We start from the raw sequence: 14,414 nt of genomic DNA, 5'->3' as shown, positions 1-14,414 counted from the left end.
TTCCAATTAAATGCAGCTTTTATGAGACTTCTGCAAAAGAAGAATCTCCCTACCCAGTAATTTGAGCTGGTTTAAGGGAAGTTCTGAATTCTAAACCAAAAATCTTCCAATTGACTTGGAAACTTGCATAGACAGCAGAACACCAAGCTGGTGAGCTCTTTGCAGTCTGTGTTGCTAGGGAGACCAGGAGCTGATTTTGGAGAGCAATGTAAGTACATTTATATAATAAGGAGTTGCAAGTTTCAGTGCCACAAGTGTACAGATTTCTCTGGTAAAATGTACTGGAAATATTAGAGAGGTATAGGGTGCTTTTTTTTTTCCTGTTGTTGTTGCTTTTTGTACTTTCCTCCTCTCTACCCCTCCTTTCCCCACTGCCCCCTGGAACAAATCTGGGAGAATTAGAGAAATGTTAGAGACAATATTTTGCATCTATTTATATTTATTTATCTGTGCTCTCACGGTATTTGGGTAATCAATAGCACTGGAGTAGTCAAAAGATTCTGAAGATTAAGAACAGACTTAACCTAACCCACGCCAATATAAAATACTGTCTGGAGGCTGTACATTGCCCCAGCTTCATTTGTGGGAACTGTAAACAGCTGACGGGCAGTAGCCAGCTGTCCACTGAGAAATTGTAGTTCTGAATCATGACTGTGCCTTCTTCCTTACCCATCAAGCAGAGACGTAGGGCTGCTGGAGGCAGAAAAGCTGCACCTTGTGTTGCCTAGCCAAAACACGTTCTTGCCTATCCTTAATTCTCAGGCACACTGAATGATCATGGCATTCAAGATAAAACCAAATTTCCCAAAGTTCTCATGCCTGGTTCAGTTTTACTAATTTATTTCCATCTCAGATGTATGCATTAACAACATACTGAAAGAGCTCTACTTTTCACATTTGTTTAAAAGTGGATGTAGTTTTGCAGATTATACTACTTCATTGCTTCTTTGATAACAAAAGCCCTAATGTATTAACGACTACTGTTGTTAATAATTTCAACACAGCTTTGTAAATAAATGACAAGAATCACAGATTTCTCTTTTTTGTTTGACATTTCACATGGAAAGACACAGACGTGTTTGTATACGGTGAAACATGTTTGTACATTTGTTAAATGTTCACTTTTACCACCACGTTCATAGAATCATAGAATCTTTTAAGTTAGAAGGGACTTTTAAAGGTCATCTAGTCCAACTCCCCTGCAATGAGCAGGGACACCTACAGCTAGATGTTGTCTCACCAGTTTTATAGCTACATCAAGACTAGAATACTTAGTGAAGGAAAGTAATTTGAAGAAATATATTTTGCATTTAGTTCTAAGAATTGCTGGCATTTTGGGACTATAAAACTGTCACTACAAGAGATTCTGTGATCACTGATTTCACTCTGGAACACCAGTAGTCATACAAATTATTTGTTTGTTAAAAATAAAGGTCTCTGAGGACGTTATGGGAAAAAAGAGAAGAAAAAAAAAGAAAAAAAAGGAGTTGACAGTCATTGGGAAATGACTGTTTTCAAAGAACCTATCTTGGTGTATTATGAGGGCTGCTCCAAAATTAATGCCTCGCATTTTATGATGTTAGTCCCACAACATGAGGCTTTTGGTGGTATGGCAGTAGAGGTTGAACCTCCCCACCAATACCCTGTTACATTTTGTTTCTGTGTGACAGATACCAGCAGAGGGGCAGTCTGACAAATTGGCATCTGACATGGCAGTGCACACGTATGAATCAAAGGTGTCACTGGAATGAGTTGCACCCACTGACATTCACTGATGCTTACTGACTGTTTATAGAGACCAAACAGTGGATGTGAGTACAGCGAGGTGGTGGGTGGTGTGTGGCATCAGAAACAGTGGGTCACGTCTGCTGGAGCAGACTGTAACAGGTGTGGCATACAGGTGTGGCATGCAGGCTTTTGTTCACCTCTGGCAGTGGTGACTATGTTGAAAAACAGTGTTTTGTAGCTGATAATTTGCTCTATCAAATGGTGTTATTGTGCTTTTTGTATCTGTTGTAGTTGCCATGGAAATAAATAGGAGGCATTACTATAAGACCTATACAGTAATTTCTCTTTCTGTCACAAGATGACAGAAAGACTGTTCACTTTCTGAGCGATTCAAGGCTCTCTATAGTCATGTTACGAAGGGGAAGGAGATAATCTTGCAGCCTTTGACTCTAACAGTGATAAAAGAATTGCTCTTTTGTGTACTGTCCCATCCTGTGGTACAGAAGGGCAGCAGTCCCAGAAAAAGTTGTATCTAGAACTCCAGAGAGCTGCCTGGTTGCTAGTAGGAATTCTCTCACTGGGGCTACTGAAGTTCCAAAAGACTATGCTTGAGGAGGGAGATGTGTTCCTAATGTGATGATTCCACATTACATCATTATCTGCCACCTGCTATGATAACCTACACTCTTTGAGTCTTTGAAACAGAATGCCCTGAAGAGTGAATTCTGATGATTCCATATGATGAGATTTAGCTTTTAAGTGTTCTTCCAAAGGTCTGAATTTGCAGAATGATTTAGAGACTAGCAATTTAGAGACTTGCTTTCTTTCAGTTCTTTGTTCAGAGATGTTCCTCCATCAGAAAAGTAGCTTAGCCCAACTCATACGAATTAACTTGCTATGAATCGTAGTACCATCTTGAAGACCTTTGGTTCATTCTTTGGGAATGTAAATGAAAGGACTTTTATTTGACAGTAAGCCCCGGCCATTGTAAAATCCAAGAGGAAATCATTAACATTAGAAAAGAGGTCTCCTGTGTGTCCAAAAGCAGAAACAAAACTCACCTAGATGTAGTGAAAAAATAGTAGCCAAAACTCAACTTCTATATAATGTGATAAAATCTTCTTAAATATAAATTGATGTTTAAATGATCTTTATTTTTGAGCACTTTACTCCTTTTATGTTGTGGAAGAAAAAGATTTTTTTCCAAGTTTACTGTATAAACCCAGTGTATATTTCTTATCATGTTCTGTAGGGAATTGTTCCTTTCTCCAAGGGCAAGCTCAACTTTTTGAATGCAGAGTGAAAAAAGGCAGTGAGAGAAATACAGCCTGGGAAAACTCTGAGAGGAAAATCTGCCTGCATTACAACGTGGTGCTGACTCAACACTGAGATCTGGAGGAAACAGAAAGGAAGAATCATTCCCAAGAATGCAGAGAAGACTTCAGTGTTTATTTCAACCCACAGATTCACTGCCGTCTACTAGGGTTTTGGAGAAAGGACAGTCATCCTGCAAGAAACATTGGTTAGGATTGATTTCTTTCAGGCTTCTCTCATCCAGCATTTCTGATATCATGAGTCTGATGTCATGACCTCCCACGTCATCTTGTCCCACTGCATTTGCTTTTGTTCAAAAAAGTAACAGGCAGCATTAGAGTTTGAAGTTTTTCCTAACTTATGTGCAAGTGTGAAAGGAAGACAGCAGTGTGATTCTGCTTCATGATTTTGACAAATTCAGTGTGCAGACAGGAGAGAGGCACACAGGTACCGAGAAACCACTGACAGGAATGACAGGATCAATATATCCTGTGTTCTGCTAGCATATGTATTATTAAACTGCTCTTCATGTGATAAGGATAAAAGGATTAGAAGAATGGGAAACAATGACACTAAGCAGTTCATAGAGCTGCAGTATCAAATGGTGCATATCATAGATTCTACTGAAGACTGCCTATCACTGAAAGGCTTGAAATTTGAAATAATTAGGACTAATTCATCACTGCAGTGATCAAAGACATTTTTGAAATTCAGTGTCACAAATAGCAGTGTTGTAGTGGCTGGGTGAACGTTGGAAATAGCAGTAATACATATTTTTTCCACTATGAGTTAGTTACAATGAAATGGATAAAAGAAGCTGATTTATCCCATCAGGACAATAGTTGGTGGTAACTGCCGAGGCAGCATCTGAGAAAGCAGAGGATTATACTTCCATGTTTAGACTCCATTATTGTTATCAAAGAGCATGGAATTCTTTGCTTTCTTCTACCTTGAAAACTAAAGATGAGAATTAATAGACATGAATGCATGGACTTCAGTCTCAATTTTTTGCTTGTTGTTTCTGGATGAAGGATGAAAGGAACAGGTGACTATACAGACTTCCCCATGTGAGATGAGTCATATCTCTTTACCTATATCACATTTGAAACTGCACAGGTGAATGCATAATACATGGCCAGCTGCAAGAACAATAAGTGTCACTTTCCAGGAGAGATTCTAGGAATCAGAAAACAGTGGTGCAAAATAAAAGGACAACCAATACAAAGAAAGATGAGAAATCTTGACATCCCATTTCCCAGTGGGAAAACTATATCATTATTAAGGTGCACAGATTTACAAAGGGAGAAGCCAGACAGACTGAACATATTATAATAATATTAGAGGAGACGGTAATTTGTAACTACACCCCTACAGATACTGCCAAGTATCTGCTCTTGAGCACTGATAACAAGATACAAACACTGATGATTTCAAGATTGATGCAAAAGAATTCTTGAAAATGGAATATTTTCCACTGGAGTATTTGGTTGTCTAATACTTAGTGTCTGTGTGTGATCAAGCAATTAAGCTTACAAGCATTCCATTCTAATGTACTATCAACCTAAATTTTAAAAGATGCCAAATTCGTATTTGCTTCTTCAGGTAAAAAAACAAACTAATAAACAAGTTGATTAACTTTTATTAGCTCTGGTTTATTTTCAACAAGTACTCCTTTTTTATTCATTCCAATGAAACGATAGGCAAAACCACTAAAAATTTCAGTATGACTGGCTGAATTTCAATCAATTTGTATATGTCAATCAAGTAGACAAATTTAGTCATTAGATCATCATTACCAAGTGAACTCAAAGATACTGTGCAACAGACAAGAATGAACATGGACAACACTTTGACAGGCTTCTGAAATAGCCTATAAGAAAAGAGATTTCATCCTTCCACTTCAACTTGACTTTTAATTCAGTGGTAATAGCAGTCAGATCACTTGCAGCCTCAGCCTAACAAACTGTTTACTTCTAGTGAAAGTAAAGGAATAAATCTTTGTAAAATGACTAATTTGTCCACAGATAGATATTCTACTAAATTCTAAAATAAAGGAGTCCTATGTGGTTTTTTATAGAACTTTCAAACTAGTCCTAAAATCCTGGCAAAACACATACCTCATCTTCTGGAAGGAACTAAATGTTGCATGTACAAATCATTTTTGTCTGAAGTAGTTACTCTACAGAGAAGTCTGCTCTATCCAGATTGTCTTTTCACCAGACAAGCTTCAAGTGGAAATAGAAGTTTAATTAAGAAAAGCAAAAGGTAAAGGTCTCAAGTTCAGTTAGAATTTGAATATGTGGAGTTCATCTAAGATCATTATAACGTTTTTTTCCAATTTACTAAGAACAGAATCTTACTCCTCTTTCTCTTTTCTGGCATTATTGTTGCATAGAAATATAGCTTCTGAATCTACACCATAATGATTGTGGTGACTTCACTTCTCCTATCCTGTCTTTCAGAAGAAGCTAATAACAGGAGTTTCACCTTTAGGTAATTAGTGAGTGATTGATGTGGATGGAATCACGCACAATGTGAATGCATATGGATGAGTAACGAAGAGAAAGAAAAGTTACTTCCAATAAATGTAGCTTTTCTGCTACATTTTATCCAAGGTTGGACAAAATGAATGTCAAAGGCAAAAAGATGCTTATTGAAAGAGAAGTAGACTATGAAACCACCTGCAGAAACTGACAAGGTCACAATAGAAGTGCAAAAGTAAAATATTAATCAACTGGAATGGAAATCCCAAGGTAACACAAGAAGCAAGGACACAAAAGGTACTATGTAGTAAGAGCTCAGCAAAACCTTCAATTTGCTTTATAGAGCTGGGGAAAGGAATTATAAAATTGAATAACTAAAAAAGTATCCCTCTCCTAAAAGCTATGAATAAAATAATATACAAAAAGGTGTGGCTTTTGGAAAAATGTTTTGCTTCACTGGAAAAGTATTTTGAAAAGTATTTCACAGGGTAGCTGAGATGATGTAAGGAAAATGAATCCACGAAGGACAAAGACTACATATCAAAGCCAAAAATGGGGTCTGATTCAAGCCTATACTACATGAAAATTCATTATAAAGTGAATATATGTTCACGTTATGTAGACAATAATAAAGTAGAAGTGTATGATTACTCTGTATGACTCGTTTGGCGAGGCTTATGGAGCACCTTTGATTTGACAGATAAAATATATCTATTTATGATCAGCTTTCAGCAAAACTTAGACTTTTAAGTGCCGAAGTCTGTTCTAAAAATGACATATACTTTAAAAAGAGTCTTGGTAGATATTTCTTAATCCAAATATTGTTGACTACATTCTTCCTTTTATAAAATTTAGAACGCTGTTAATTTCGATCTCCAGCATTAATTGCTTCTTGCCCAGTAGGCATCACCACACAACTGCATCCACTCATTTTTTGATAACTTGACCCATTCAGGTTGGGGGCAGCCCAGAGCACTGATTAAAAAAAAGCAAATTAAGTAACTTAATGAGAAAAGTAGGCGGCATTGGCAAGAATCTTCTTTCACAATAACCTACATAGAAATTTGATTTCATTTTTACTCCAAGCATTCAGTGCTTTCAAATTCAGATTATTCAAAACTGAAAAAAGGTTTTGAAGCAGGTTTATTCAATCATTCAGGACCACAGTTCACTAGGATCACTTGGTGAAATACAAAGCTGAAAGACCTTCAAGTTCAAGATGAGAGACATGAAAGAGCGAAACCACTTTTATTTATCCCACTGCAATTGCTCTTCACTATATCTAAATTGTCATTTGCTTTGATTTTACGTTTGAAGCTCAGAAATCATCCAGAAACAAATCTTTTATTTTCATGGTTTCATGACTATGGGATAACTAGAACAGCTTTACTTTGGACTGTTTACAAGAATCTATTATAATTAAATATTTCCACTATATGCCTGACTATCTGAAAATGTTTAACCAAAAGACTTTCAATATACCTTAAGAAAACCATCTGGAAAACAAACTAGTCCAAACCGTGTTATATCTAGCAAATGCATTGTATCATATTATTTCAGTGTGAGGTTATGCACTAAAAAAATCTTATTCTGTTATTTAAAAGCTCAAAAAAAAAAAAATCTTCTGTGTGACGTCGACAGACCTGAAAAATATTCCTTTCCTGCAACCCCATTAAGGAGGTAGGAGATATTTCAGAGCACTGGTCTGTTTCTTGTGATTATATTATGTCACATTATTGATCAAATCAATTTTATCATGTGTTTATAGCTAGAACTTGCTCATAAAGTTGCCGTTGTTCTCTTGTGAGTTACCACTGCGTACTTTGTCAAGCAGAATTGAGCTGGAGGTTAGCAATCTTTTAAAGTTTAGTATTTCACTTCTAGCTTCCCTTCTATTTTTTAGTATCTTGAGCTCACTAGAAATCTTACAAGTATTTTTTTCCCACTGGCAAATGTTTCAGAAACAAGTTGTTTTGTGCAAAGATAAGAATCCCAAAAGAAGAAAAATGAAATGCTTGCTCTTTTCATAAATATATTCAAGTTCTTATTTTCAAGATTTATATCATTTATATCAAACCACAAAAACTGAAAAGTGAAAATTCATTTTTAGATAAAATAAATGACTTTATCAATCGAATATTTTCCATAATTTTTCTTCAGAAATTCTGAATTTAATTTCTTTCATTCTATAGTGGAGTGAAAAATTGTGAAAATCCTTCTAAAAATCTGATTTGTTCCTAATTCACATAGACTTCTCATTTTACATGCGTCACGTATACATTTTTCATTAAAGTTTTTATAACCCATGCAGTCAGAGTTTGTAGTTATTAATTCTTCCCAAAAAAGTTAGTCTTTTTTGCTGCCTTTGAAACATCAAATTTTTTGCCTAAGAAAATTTTCCGAGTGTGTTTTTAAAATTACGAAGAAAATTCATAATTCCTACAAGCTCCATGTTTCAAGATAAAGTATTTAAACTTTAAAATTTTAAATTTTGACATCTTAGAGAAAAATATTTTTTAACATTGTAGTCTTAACTCTACTTGCAAAATATAATGTAACAGTCATGCAATATCTACAGAAGTGCAATCAGACCTGAGAAATATCAGTAGCAGATGTGCTGGTGGGCTGTGATGGCACTGAGCCTTGAATACAAGCATGGCTGCTCTGGTGCAGATATGAATGGAGTGGTAAAGCAACGCAGTGCCAAGCAGCATCAATTTTGTACTGGCTGTCTTTCAGCAGTTTAATCACAAAATGAAAGAAACATTTTTATGGATTAGGGACAGTCAAATAAATGAAGGGATAGATTATGCATTGTTGAGACCATACAAGCATGGGGAGAATAGCTTGTAAAAGAGAGAAGGCAAGGATCTTCCGTCTGTGGAAACACACGTATTTGTTTTCAGAAACATGAAGATTGTACAATCTCAATTATCAAATTCACACAGTTCAAGTGTCTACTGTACTGAAGAATCTGAGCTTTTCATTTGATAATGTACTTCACTACTCACGAACAGAATCTGGGACTTCATCGGTACCTTCAGTATTTTCCCCTAAGAATTCTTGGTCAGAAAGCAATGAGAAGTTGGATAAAAAATGTAAGATCATGTTTCACAGGATAGTTTGGGTTGGAAGGGACCATTCAAATCATCTAGTTCCAACCTCTCTGCTGTAGCCAGGGACACTTCCCACTAGACCAGGTTGCTCAAAGCCCTGTGTGCCCTGTCACAGCAGTTCAATTCTGGAAATTCAGATAAATAACCTGATTTAAGGGCTGTTTATGACTAAATCAGAGTGCAAAAATAATCATAGACTTAGGTGAGAACTGTAACAGCATCACAGCATCTTTTAGCTCTTCCCTTGCTACTGCAGTTTCACCAATTTGTAGAATATTTATACCATACAGAGTAAGCTCTGCAACAGTCTTACAGCATCAGATGTTTCTGAAGGCTCAGATAGGTTTATTTGAACTTCTTTTTTACTGCCAAAACTAATGTCAGTTTATTTCAGATAGTGAAGGATAGCAAAAATGCATAGCAATGAGAGAACTCACTTGTGAGGTAGGAGTGGCTCCCCAGTAGCACAAACTGTGCATACAAAGCAGGCATACATTACTCCTGCAACTCCTTTTATTGATATTTCCAGCTCAGAGCAGTCTGTCTCAGCTGAAGTATGAAAAAACAAGAGGTAAGAGAAGCAGTTAAGAATCTTAGCAGACATTGACAAGAACATGTGTGCACACTATGTTGGTTCATGCATATGAACCAGCACATGCATACACGTACAAAGGTGGATGTCTTCTCCACCACATCAGGAAAGGGGACTGATCTGGTAACAGCATTCTTACAGTCCGCAGCCAAGCAGCATGCTGGTTAGCCTGCTCGAGCTGGCCCTGCTGAAGGCAGAGCTGCCAGGTTCCTGCTGTGCCTCAGGGCTTGGTTATGAAGGAGTCAGCTCCACTGCTTATCCTTATCCTGGTTTGAGAGAACACAAAAGGAAAGGCTTCCACTCTTCACTTGTCTTTGTATCTTAGCAGGGAGAGAACATGTATTTTTTGTTTGTGATTTTATGTATTCTAAATACAGTTTGAATTTTATGCTTGAAAATCACAATTAAATCTCCCCAACCTAAATCAATGCTTCCATGAACTCGAATGTGAAAGACAGGTTCTTACAATTTCATTAATTACAATAGATTAGAACTTATTTTAGATCTACAATTAGTCCAGTATTTCACTCAGTGAGACATCAGACACCAGCACTGCACAGCTGGATTCCTGGTGGTATCACTGCCATTGGGTAAGTGCTCCCACTTTGCTGTGCATTCACCATCCAACAAATACACATTTCTGTCATCCTGTGCTCAGCACTGTTATTATTAAAACTTAGCAATGTTTTTGTGACTAAATGATGATATTGTTTCTCTGAAGAGGTTACCACTGAGATGTTAAACACACTGTAATTCCTTGCTGCAACCACCTTTTAGCACATTTTGTGCATGTTGCAGAGTGTATGAGACTCACACAACCATCTCCCAACCAGATCTGAGTGTTACAAATACAGTGTGCAGTTCTGAGCATCTTTGGAGAACTCTGACTCACATTTGCTGGAAGCAGTTGGCCCACCATATTTGCAGACTGTTAACTGAAGGCACCTGGTATTTTAGACTACAGAAGGAAAAGCCAAAGAATAGTAATGCAACAGGGAAATGCATAGCCACAACCTATTACTGGTTTTGATCCATTAATTATGTGATCTAACAATGTATTGATGTACTTTGTATGTTTTGCAACACAACTATCTGCTCACACCATACACCATACAATTGCAGGAGATATTAACAAAGCTGTCTACATACAGAGCAGTGTACCATCATGGGGTTTTTTTTTTCATAAATATTAATAAATATAGAAAAATGTGAGAGCTGACTGGAAAAAAATAAGAAAAAAAAAAAAAAAATTAAGCATCTTTTTGCTTCCTAAAGTGGAGATACTAGAGGTTCTCAATTTTTCACATGCATGCATGCATATAAAGACTTCTAGTTTACCCTGTATTTTACTCATCAAAATCTCAGTTCATTTTAAAGTTTAATCCTTCTTCTTCTGGGACCAGATGGATTTTTTTCTTTTTCGTTGGAAGAAATCAGGGCTGAGTCAACTGGTTTCAGTGGCTTTTTGTTCTTTTCTAGTGTTGTCTGGAAGCAATTTTCTCAAGCTTTGTAATTTATTTATCATCTTCCTCAAAATCCCCACAAAAAAGAGAACGAGAGCCTTTCTTTGGAATTAAAAACAAACAGAAGAAACCTTGACATTTGATTTTTGTACATATCTTTCATATCCTGAGTGTAATAAATACGTGTTTCAAGTACAGATGCCTGGAAGCTTGAAGAAAAAGAAATTATGACTGAAGTGATGTCTTATGCAGAATAGAAGCACAGAGTTGGCATCTTCAGGGATTCAGCTATATATTAGATATGAACACAAGCCCTTACTATGCTTTAGTACTGTAAAATCTAGTACATAAGAGGATAGAGTGTATCCCAGTCTTTAATCCTAATCTTTAAGGGTTTCTTCTGTAAAGTCATTCCAACAAAGCAACTCTACAATAAGCATCAAATCCAATAACAATGTCCTTTCTTACAAGTGCCATTTTCTTCTGTTTCACTTTTTTCCCACCTCAACCTAGGTAAAGAGGTTAATGGCCTAAACAACAAGATTAAGCTTTGGCAATATAAAGACAAAACAAGACAGGAAACAATCTATTAATAGCTGGAGTTCTATTAAAAGTAATACATAAAATACTTGTCTTCAGTTGTTACATTTCTTATTTTTTGGTATCACTCAGTTCTTCTCCTAATTTCTTAATCAAATGTTTCTGCTGAACCAGAGTTGTGGCAGGATATAAAACTGGTTCTGAAAAATCACAGATTCTATATCATCCTTGCAAAATTATTCAAATCTTCAGCTGCACCTGCAATGTAGCATGCATGGTTGTGAGAATTCAGCTTGACCTGTATTCTGCAAAAATGCAGTATTTTAGTATCAGGTGTTACATTCTGTCCTGGATATAGTTTCTGGACTGATTTAAAGTTCAATCCCTCATAATGCATGCATACAATCTAATGTCAAAATGGAAATAGCATATCTTACAGTGGCCTGCTTTATGTTCAAAATAGATTGATGCAGCTTGAGAGCCAAATATGGGGAATAGCTTTCCTTAGCAGCACTAAAATGTGATTTTAGAGCAAGCTGGCATCAACACTACAGTAGTTTGTAAACATGAGTTACGAAAGCTAATATCTAATGAGAGGAGCAAGTATGATCTCTACATATATCTAATTACCTCTTACAGGTTATCAAGATTACCTCAGACTTACTGGACTGAATGCAAGCTTGTTAGCTAATAGTCGTGTAAAATTTGTTTTCAGACGCAATCACTCTCAAATGATACAAACAAATAAGAACATTGAACTTATTCAGTGCTACCTTAAATCATGTTCCAGACTGTCTTAGATTGGACAATCTTTATGAATTAAGCCAATTACACATCAAGATATTCTGCAGGTCTTAGAATAACTACAGCCTTGAGCCACTTCACTGTTTCGTACTGTCTTCATCACTGAAAATATGCAACAGTTACAAGCTGCATATTTTCCCTTAAAACCATGCACATTATCAAAATTTTCTCCGTTACCCAAGCACAAATATTCTTGTCTCTAAAAAAAATCATTTTTATAACTGAAACTTTGGCAGATTTATATTGCAGAATTTACATATCTGACAACATAAAAGCCTATCAATCTCTTACTGTTACATGTCATATAGTCCTTTTCACGAAGGAATCAAAAAGCATTTAGGATATCTACCTACACTCCTCCTACTGGAATCTTCTTTTAGATCTCTTACCTTTGGTGGTTAGGAGCTTTATTCTAACTTCCAACCTAAGTTCGGTTATGACAAGTTTAACAGTTATTCACTTCTTCTGCTATAAGTGCACCTCTTCAGCACATATGTAAAGAACAGAAAGCTCCACTTAGCTAAGTTAAACAAAACAAGTTCTTTTTCCTCATTCTATAGAGCACGATCTCCATTTCCTGCCACTAAAGGTCTCCTTTAGGTCCATATTCCTTTAGAACAATTGCATTCAGAATATGAGAAGACAGAACTGCACACAACTTTCTAGAGAAAGGCATTTGCAAGCTATCTGATCTTTCCTAGAAAACACCTCTTTGGATGCACCTCAGGATTATGACTGCTCTTTCATTACAGCCATAACAAAAAGATGAAGTGTTGTCATTTTCTGGTTGATTAATCTGTGCTGATATTTATTCTCCTATTTTATTTGCAGATGCTGAACATTCGTGTTGTAGAGGACTTTCTTATGATTAGTAAAATCAGTACTTTCTACTGTTACTACCATGATAAAATAGCTCTTTTCTGATGGTTCCTTAAAAATCCTGTAGTAATCAGAAAGACTACAGGCTGAAGCAGAGAATTTAAGCAACCTGGCATCAAAGATAATATTGGAAACATTATTCAAGTTTTAAGACTTGCTGTTTCTTCTGCTTAAATTATATTATTCAGTTATATCCATATTATTATTGTGTTTTTCATGTGTTCACACATTTTCAAATTAGTTGGGCTGACATATTCTTTGTAAAGGTGAATACATGGGTGACTTTTGGCCTAATTTCTCTTGATCCTGTGTAAAAATGGAGAAGTCTCCACAATTTTTCTTTTCTTTTCACTCTTATTTAAGATATGAGTATAATCTAAAACCTTTGACATCCAAATACCTATAGTTTCAAGTAACAAAGTAGTTGCTGCAAAATGTCCTGTCACGTTATTCTATAACGAGTTATTGCTCTTCTGACTGTGAGACCTATGTGCTTGTAGTCTTAGTTACTACTACCATATGAATGCTCCAGAAGAAAAAATTGGATTCAAAATCATATCCTGACTGAGCAGTTAGGCTAGAAAACATGGATCCTCCTCCAAAAGATAGTAAACTCACATAGCTCATTTTATTATCTCAATTTCTACTATGAAGTAATTTTGACCAGTCATTAATGTATCTTATTAAGAACACTGATTCCAGGAAGTTTGGAGAAGAGAAATAATGTAGATGTCATTATTTTTAACCTTTTTTTTTTTCTTTTTTAATGTTTACAAGATATAAGAGAAAGACTTATTTGTAACATTAGATGATAAGTATATACCACAGACTCCACTGGATGAAGAATTCACATCTTGCTACTGGAATTCTTTTAAGCTTCTTGCAGTTTATTCTGCTAAAGATTATTTTTTTCCTCAGACTTTTGTAGTTCAAATAGAACACAGCTTCTAGATGATCTGGACAAAAGACATCACCTGCTATAACTTAGTGTCATATCAGAGTTTACAGTCAGACAAGCTGAATTCACCAATCTACTTGGCTATTTTTCTTAATTTGCCTCCAGAGAAGTTTACCAGGAATTATTCATCACAATCATCATAATTACATACAGCTCAAATTTTCAGAGTTCTAAACCTCTCAGGAAAAAAGGCTGGTAGGATCTCATTTTATTGATCCGTATGTGATAATCACTAGAAAGAGCAAATGGTAGTTAAAGAAAACCAGTGGATTTTGGCAGCCAGCTAGAATCCTGATCAACCAAGGAGAACATTAGCTGTGAATATAATAATAAATACCTCTGACTGTATTTCATCACAACAGGGAACCACATCTGCCTGAAGATGAATTTGTATTACTCTGTGGCTCTCTCTTATAATGCCACTATCATTACAAACCTTTTTCGCATGAAAGTTTCATACAGTTTCTTCTCCAGGAAGTGACAGTACCCTTGGGCTTCCAAATTGATAGCAAATTTTATCTTGATAGCTTTTCATAC

The sequence above is a fragment of the Lagopus leucura genome, unplaced genomic scaffold (assembly GCF_019238085.1).
Source record: "Lagopus leucura isolate 7727_CA_CO unplaced genomic scaffold, USGS_WTPT01 Super-Scaffold_73, whole genome shotgun sequence".
Classification (NCBI taxonomy): domain Eukaryota; kingdom Metazoa; phylum Chordata; class Aves; order Galliformes; family Phasianidae; genus Lagopus; species Lagopus leucura.
The sequence above is the reverse complement of the archived record's forward strand: the minus strand, read 5'-3'. Positions refer to the sequence as shown.